This window comes from Daphnia pulicaria, chromosome 3 (genome assembly GCF_021234035.1).
Source record: "Daphnia pulicaria isolate SC F1-1A chromosome 3, SC_F0-13Bv2, whole genome shotgun sequence".
Taxonomy (NCBI): domain Eukaryota; kingdom Metazoa; phylum Arthropoda; class Branchiopoda; order Diplostraca; family Daphniidae; genus Daphnia; species Daphnia pulicaria.
The window spans coordinates 2,092,247-2,100,271 of NC_060915.1; positions in this window are offsets into that span (position 1 = coordinate 2,092,247).

The following is an 8,025-nucleotide window of genomic DNA, read 5'->3' on the forward strand; positions in this document are numbered from 1 at the left end:
AAAAAATGATGAGAAAAGACGTTTCAGAAGGTCAAAGGTCAAAGTTCAAAAAATCCGAAAAAATGATGAGAAAAGACGTTTCAGGAGGTTGAAAGGTCAAAATTCAGAAAACCCGAAAAAATGATGAGAAAAGACGTTTCAGGAGGTTCAAAAAATAAAAATAAATGATGAGAAAAGACGTTTCAGAAGTTCAAAGGTCAAAGTTCAATAAAATAAAAAATAAAATAAAAAAATGCGAAAAAATGATGAGAAAAGACGTTTCAGAAGGTCAAAGGTCAAAGTTCAAAAAATCCGAAAAAATGATGAAAAAAGACTTTCAGGAGGTGGAGAGGTCCAAAATAAAAAAATCCGAAAAAATGATGAGAAAAGACGTTTCAGAAGGTCAAAGGTCAAAAAATCCGAAAAAATGATGAGAAAAGACGTTTCAGAAGGTCAAAGGTCAAAGTTCAATAAAATAAAAAATAAAATAAAAAAATGCGAAAAAATGATGAGAAAAGACGTTTCAGAAGGTCAAAGGTCAAAGTTCAAAAAATCCGAAAAAATGATGAGAAAAGACGTTTCAGGAGGTCAAATATCAAAAAATCCGAAAAAATGATGAGAAAAGACTTTCAGGAGGTGGAGAGGTCCAAAATCAAAAAATCCGAAAAAATGATGAGAAAAGACGTTTCACGAGGTCAAAGGTCAAAGTTCAAAAAATCAAAAAAAAATGATGAGAAAAGACGTTTCAGAAGGTCAAAGGTCAAAGTTCAAAAAATCCGAAAAAATGATAAGAAAAGACGTTTCAGGAGGTTGAGAGGTCAAAATTCAGAAAACCCGAAAAAATGATGAGAAAAGACGTTTCAGGAGGTCAAAGGTCAAAGTTCAAAAAATAAAAATAAATGATGAGAAAAGACGTTTCAGAAGGTCAAAGGTCAAAGTTCAATAAAATAAAAAATAAAATAAAAAAATCCGAAAAAATGATGAGAAAAGACGTTTCAGAAGGTCAAAGGTCAAAGTTCAAAAAATCCGAAAAAATGATGAAAAAAGACTTTCAGGAGGTGGAGAGGTCCAAAATCAAAAAATCCGAAAAAATGATGAGAAAAGACGTTTCAGGAGGTCAAAGGTCAAAAAATCAAAAAAAATGATGAGAAAAGACGTTTCAGGTGGTCAAAGGTCAAAGTTCAAAAAATAAAAAATAAAATGATGAGAAAAGTTGTTTCAGGAGGTCAAAGGTCAAAAAATCAAAAAAAATGATGAGAAAAGACGTTTCAGAAGGTCAAAGGTCAAAGTTCAAAAAATCCGAAAAATTGATGAGAAAAGACTTTCAGGAGGTGGAGAGGTCCAAAATCAAAAAATCCGAAAAAATGATGAGAAAAGACGTTTCAGAAGGTCAAATATCAAAAAATAAAACAAAATGATGAGAAAAGACGTTTCAGAAGGTCAAAGGTCAAAGTTCAAAAAATCCGAAAAATTGATGAGAAAAGACGTTTCAGAAGGTCAAAGGTCAAAGTTCAAAAAATCCGAAAAAATGATGAGAAAAGACGTTTCAGGAGGTCAAATATCAAAAAATCCGAAAAAATGATGAGAAAAGACTTTCAGGAGGTGGAGAGGTCCAAAATCAAAAAATCCGAAAAAATGATGAGAAAAGACGTTTCACGAGGTCAAAGGTCAAAGTTCAAAAAATCAAAAAAAAATGATGAGAAAAGACGTTTCAGAAGGTCAAAGGTCAAAGTTCAAAAAATCCGAAAAAATGATAAGAAAAGACGTTTCAGGAGGTTGAGAGGTCAAAATTCAGAAAACCCGAAAAAATGATGAGAAAAGACGTTTCAGGAGGTCAAAGGTCAAAGTTCAAAAAATAAAAATAAATGATGAGAAAAGACGTTTCAGAAGGTCAAAGGTCAAAGTTCAATAAAATAAAAAATAAAATCAAAAAATCCGAAAAAATGATGAGAAAAGACGTTTCAGAAGGTCAAAGGTCAAAAAATAAAAAAAAAATGATGAGAAAAGACGTTTCAGGTGGTCAAAGGTCAAAGTTCAAAAAATAAAAAAAAAAATGATGAGAAAAGACTTTCAGGAGGTGGAGAGGTCCAAAATCCAAAAATCCGAAAAAATGATGAGAAAAGACGTTTCAGAAGGTCAAAGGTCAAAGTTCAAAAAATCCGAAAAAATGATGAGAAAAGACTTTCAGGAGGTGGAGAGGTCCAAAATCAAAAAATCCGAAAAAATGATGAGAAAAGACGTTTCAGGAGGTTGAGAGGTCAAAATTCAGAAAACCCGAAAAAATGATGAGAAAAGACGTTTCAGGAGGTCAAAGGTCAAAGTTCAAAAAATAAAAATAAATGATGAGAAAAGACGTTTCAGAAGGTCAAAGGTCAAAGTTCAATAAAATAAAAAATAAAATAAAAAAATCCGAAAAAATGATGAGAAAAACCGTTTCAGAAGGTCAAAGGTCAAAGTTCAAAAAATCCGAAAAAATGATGAGAAAAGACGTTTCAGAAGGTCAAATATCAAAAAATAAAAAAAAATGATGAGAAAAGACGTTTCAGGAGGTCAAAGGTCAAAAAATAAAAATAAAATGATGAGAAAAGACGTTTCAGGTGGTCAAAGGTCAAAGTTCAAAAAATAAAAAAAAAATTATGAGAAAAGACGTTTCAGGAGGTCAAATATCAAAAAATCCGAAAAAATGATGAGAAAAGACGTTTCACGAGGTCAAAGGTCAAAATTCAAAAAATCAAAAAAAAATGATGAGAAAAGACGTTTCAGAAGGTCAAAGGTCAAAGTTCAAAAAATCCGAAAAAATGATGAGAAAAGACGTTTCAGGAGGTTGAGAGGTCAAAATTCAGAAAACCCGAAAAAATGATGAGAAAAGACGTTTCAGGAGGTCAAAGTTCAAAAAATATAATATATATAAATATATAGATAAATGATGAGAAAAGACGTTTCAGAAGGTCAAAGGTCAAAGTTCAAAAAATAAAAAAAAATTATGAGAAAAGACGTTTCAGGAGGTCAAATATCAAAAAATCCGAAAAAATGATGAGAAAAGACTTTCAGGAGGTGGAGAGGTCCAAAATCAAAAAATCCGAAAAAATGATGAGAAAAGACGTTTCACGAGGTCAAAGGTCAAAATTCAAAAAATCAAAAAAAAATGATGAGAAAAGACGTTTCAGAAGGTCAATGGTCAAAGTTCAAAAAATCCGAAAAAATGATGAGAAAAGACGTTTCAGGAGGTTGAAAGGTCAAAATTCAGAAAACCCGAAAAAATGATGAGAAAAGACGTTTCAGGAGGTTCAAAAAATAAAAATAAATGATGAGAAAAGACGTTTCAGAAGTTCAAAGGTCAAAGTTCAATAAAATAAAAAATAAAATAAAAAAATCCGAAAAAATGATGAGAAAAGACGTTTCAGAAGGTCAAAGGTCAAAGTTCAAAAAATCCGAAAAAATGATGAAAAAAGACTTTCAGGAGGTGGAGAGGTCCAAAATAAAAAAATCCGAAAAAATGATGAGAAAAGACGTTTCAGAAGGTCAAAGGTCAAAAAATCCGAAAAAATGATGAGAAAAGACGTTTCAGAAGGTCAAAGGTCAAAGTTCAAAAATAAAAAAAAAAATGATGAGAAAAGACGTTTCAGGTGGTCAAAGGTCAAAGTTCAAAAAATAAAAAAAAAAATGATGAGAAAAGTCGTTTCAGGAGGTCAAATATCAAAAAATAAAAATAAAATGATGAGAAAAGACGTTTCAGGTGGTCAAAGGTCAAAGTTCAAAAAATAAAAAAAAATGATGAGAAAAGACGTTTCAGAAGGTCAAATATCAAAAAATAAAAAAAAAATGATGAGAAAAGACGTTTCAGGAGGTCAAATATCAAAAAATCCGAAAAAATGATGAGAAAAGACGTTTCAGAAGGTCAAAGGTCAAAGTTCAAAAAATCCGAAAAAATGATGAGAAAAGACGTTTCACGAGGTCAAAGGTCAAAGTTCAAAAAATCAAAAAAAAATGATGAGAAAAGACGTTTCAGAAGGTCAAAGGTCAAAGTTCAAAAAATCCGAAAAAATGATGAGAAAAGACGTTTCAGGAGGTTGAGAGGTCAAAATTCAGAAAACCCGAAAAAATGATGAGAAAAGACGTTTCAGGAGGTCAAAGTTCAAAAAATAAAAATAAATGATGAGAAAAGACGTTTCAGAAGGTCAAAGGTCAAAGTTCAATAAAATAAAAAATAAAATCAAAAAATCCGAAAAAATGATGAGAAAAGACGTTTCAGAAGGTCAAAGGTCAAAAAATAAAAAAAAAATGATGAGAAAAGACGTTTCAGGTGGTCAAAGGTCAAAGTTCAAAAAATAAAAAAAAAAATGATGAGAAAAGTCGTTTCAGGAGGTCAAATATCAAAAAATCCGAAAAAATGATGAGAAAAGACTTTCAGGAGGTGGAGACGTCCAAAATCCAAAAATCCAAAAAAATGATGAGAAAAGACGTTTCAGAAGGTCAAAGGTCAAAGTTCAAAAAATCCGAAAAAATGATGAGAAAAGACTTTCAGGAGGTGGAGAGGTCCAAAATCAAAAAATCCGAAAAAATGATGAGAAAAGACGTTTCAGAAGGTTGAGAGGTCAAAATTCAGAAAACCCGAAAAAATGATGAGAAAAGACGTTTCAGGAGGTCAAAGGTCAAAGTTCAAAAAATAAAAATAAATGATGAGAAAAGACGTTTCAGAAGGTCAAAGGTCAAAGTTCAATAAAATAAAAAATAAAATAAAAAAATCCGAAAAAATGATGAGAAAAGACGTTTCAGGAGGTCAAAGGTCAAAAAATAAAAATAAAATGATTAGAAAAGACGTTTCAGGTGGTCAAAGGTCAAAGTTCAAAAAATAAAAAAAAATGATGAGAAAAGACGTTTCAGGAGGTCAAAGGTCAAAGTTCAAAAAATCCATTTCTTGTTGAATGCTTTGAAAAATGAAGAAAATAAAGGAAATAATGCAATTTTTTGAATGTTTCTTGTTAAATGCGATGAAAAATGAAGAAAATGCAAGGAAATAATGATGCGATGCGACTCAGTTGAAAAATTTTGTTTTTTATCGACGCCTTAGCCCACTCGCCCATCTCGGCCCATTCTCTTATTTCGGATTCGAAACGACATCACAACTCTCTATTGAAAATTTTTTTTTGTGATCGACGCCTTAGCCCACTCGCCCATCTCGGCCAATTCTCTTATTTCTCTTATGACGGAAAAATGATGAGAAAAGACGTTTTAGGATGTTGAGAGGTCAAAATTCAAAAAATCCGAAAAAATGATGAGAAAAGACGTTTCAGAAGGTCAAAGGTCAAAAAATCAAAAAAAAATGATGAGAAAAGACGTTTCAGGAGGTCAAAGGTCAAAAAATCAAAAAAATGATGAGAAAAGACGTTTCAGGAGGTCAAATATCAAAAAATCCGAAAAAATGATGAGAAAAGACGTTTCACGAGGTCAAAGGTCAAAATTCAAAAAATCAAAAAAAAATGATGAGAAAAGACGTTTCAGAAGGTCAAAGGTCAAAGTTAAAAAAATAAAAAAAAAATTATGAGAAAAGACGTTTCAGGAGGTCAAATATCAAAAAATCCGAAAAAATGATGAGAAAAGACGTTTCACGAGGTCAAAGGTCAAAATTCAAAAAATCAAAAAAAAATGATGAGAAAAGACGTTTCAGAAGGTCAAAGGTCAAAGTTAAAAAAATAAAAAAAAATTATGAGAAAAGACGTTTCAGGAGGTCAAATATCAAAAAAATCCGAAAAAATGATGAGAAAAGACGTTTCACGAGGTCAAAGGTCAAAATTCAAAAAATCAAAAAAAAATGATGAGAAAAGACGTTTCAGAAGGTCAAAGGTCAAAGTTCAAAAAATCCGAAAAAATGATGAGAAAAGACGTTTCAGGAGGTTGAGAGGTCAAAATTCAGAAAACCCGAAAAAATGATGAGAAAAGACGTTTCAGGAGGTCAAAGTTCAAAAAATATAATATATATAAATATATAGATAAATGATGAGAAAAGACGTTTCAGAAGGTCAAAGGTCAAAGTTCAAAAAATAAAAAAAAATTATGAGAAAAGACGTTTCAGGAGGTCAAATATCAAAAAATCCGAAAAAATGATGAGAAAAGACTTTCAGGAGGTGGAGAGGTCAAAATTCAAAAAATCAAAAAAAAATGATGAGAAAAGACGTTTCAGAAGGTCAATGGTCAAAGTTCAAAAAATCCGAAAAAATGATGAGAAAAGACGTTTCAGGAGGTTGAAAGGTCAAAATTCAGAAAACCCGAAAAAATGATGAGAAAAGACGTTTCAGGAGGTTCAAAAAATAAAAATAAATGATGAGAAAAGACGTTTCAGAAGTTCAAAGGTCAAAGTTCAATAAAATAAAAAATAAAATAAAAAAATCCGAAAAAATGATGAGAAAAGACGTTTCAGAAGGTCAAAGGTCAAAGTTCAAAAAATCCGAAAAAATGATGAAAAAAGACTTTCAGGAGGTGGAGAGGTCCAAAATAAAAAAAATCCGAAAAAATGATGAGAAAAGACGTTTCAGAAGGTCAAAGGTCAAAAAATCCGAAAAAAATGATGAGAAAAGACGTTTCAGAAGGTCAAAGGTCAAAGTTCAAAAAATAAAAAAAAAATGATGAGAAAAGACGTTTCAGGTGGTCAAAGGTCAAAGTTCAAAAAATAAAAAAAAAAATGATGAGAAAAGTCGTTTCAGGAGGTCAAATATCAAAAAATAAAAATAAAATGATGAGAAAAGACGTTTCAGGTGGTCAAAGGTCAAAGTTCAAAAAATAAAAAAAAATGATGAGAAAAGACGTTTCAGAAGGTCAAATATCAAAAAATAAAAAAAAATGATGAGAAAAGACGTTTCAGGAGGTCAAATATCAAAAAATCCGAAAAAATGATGAGAAAAGACGTTTCAGAAGGTCAAAGGTCAAAGTTCAAAAAATCCGAAAAAATGATGAGAAAAGACGTTTCACGAGGTCAAAGGTCAAAGTTCAAAAAATCAAAAAAAAATGATGAGAAAAGACGTTTCAGAAGGTCAAAGGTCAAAGTTCAAAAAATCCGAAAAAATGATGAGAAAAGACGTTTCAGGAGGTTGAGAGGTCAAAATTCAGAAACCCCGAAAAAATGATGAGAAAAGACGTTTCAGGAGGTCAAAGTTCAAAAAATAAAAATAAATGATGAGAAAAGACGTTTCAGAAGGTCAAAGGTCAAAGTTCAATAAAATAAAAAATAAAATCAAAAAAATCCGAAAAAATGATGAGAAAAGACGTTTCAGAAGGTCAAAGGTCAAAAAAATAAAAAAAAAATGATGAGAAAAGACGTTTCAGGTGGTCAAAGGTCAAAGTTCAAAAAATAAAAAAAAAAATGATGAGAAAAGTCGTTTCAGGAGGTCAAATATCAAAAAAATCCGAAAAAATGATGAGAAAAGACTTTCAGGAGGTGGAGACGTCCAAAATCCAAAAATCCAAAAAAATGATGAGAAAAGACGTTTCAGAAGGTCAAAGGTCAAAGTTCAAAAAATCCGAAAAAATGATGAGAAAAGACTTTCAGGAGGTGGAGAGGTCCAAAATCAAAAAATCCGAAAAAATGATGAGAAAAGACGTTTCAGAAGGTTGAGAGGTCAAAATTCAGAAAACCCGAAAAAATGATGAGAAAAGACGTTTCAGGAGGTCAAAGGTCAAAGTTCAAAAAATAAAAATAAATGATGAGAAAAGACGTTTCAGAAGGTCAAAGGTCAAAGTTCAATAAAATAAAAAATAAAATAAAAAAATCCGAAAAAATGATGAGAAAAGACGTTTCAGGAGGTCAAAGGTCAAAAAATAAAAATAAAATGATTAGAAAAGACGTTTCAGGTGGTCAAAGGTCAAAGTTCAAAAAATAAAAAAAAATGATGAGAAAAGACGTTTCAGGAGGTCAAAGGTCAAAGTTCAAAAAATCCATTTCTTGTTGAATGCTTTGAAAAATGAAGAAAATAAAGGAAATAATGCAATTTTTTGAATGTTTCTTGTTAAATGCGATGAAAAATGAAGAAAATGCAAGGAAATAATGATGCG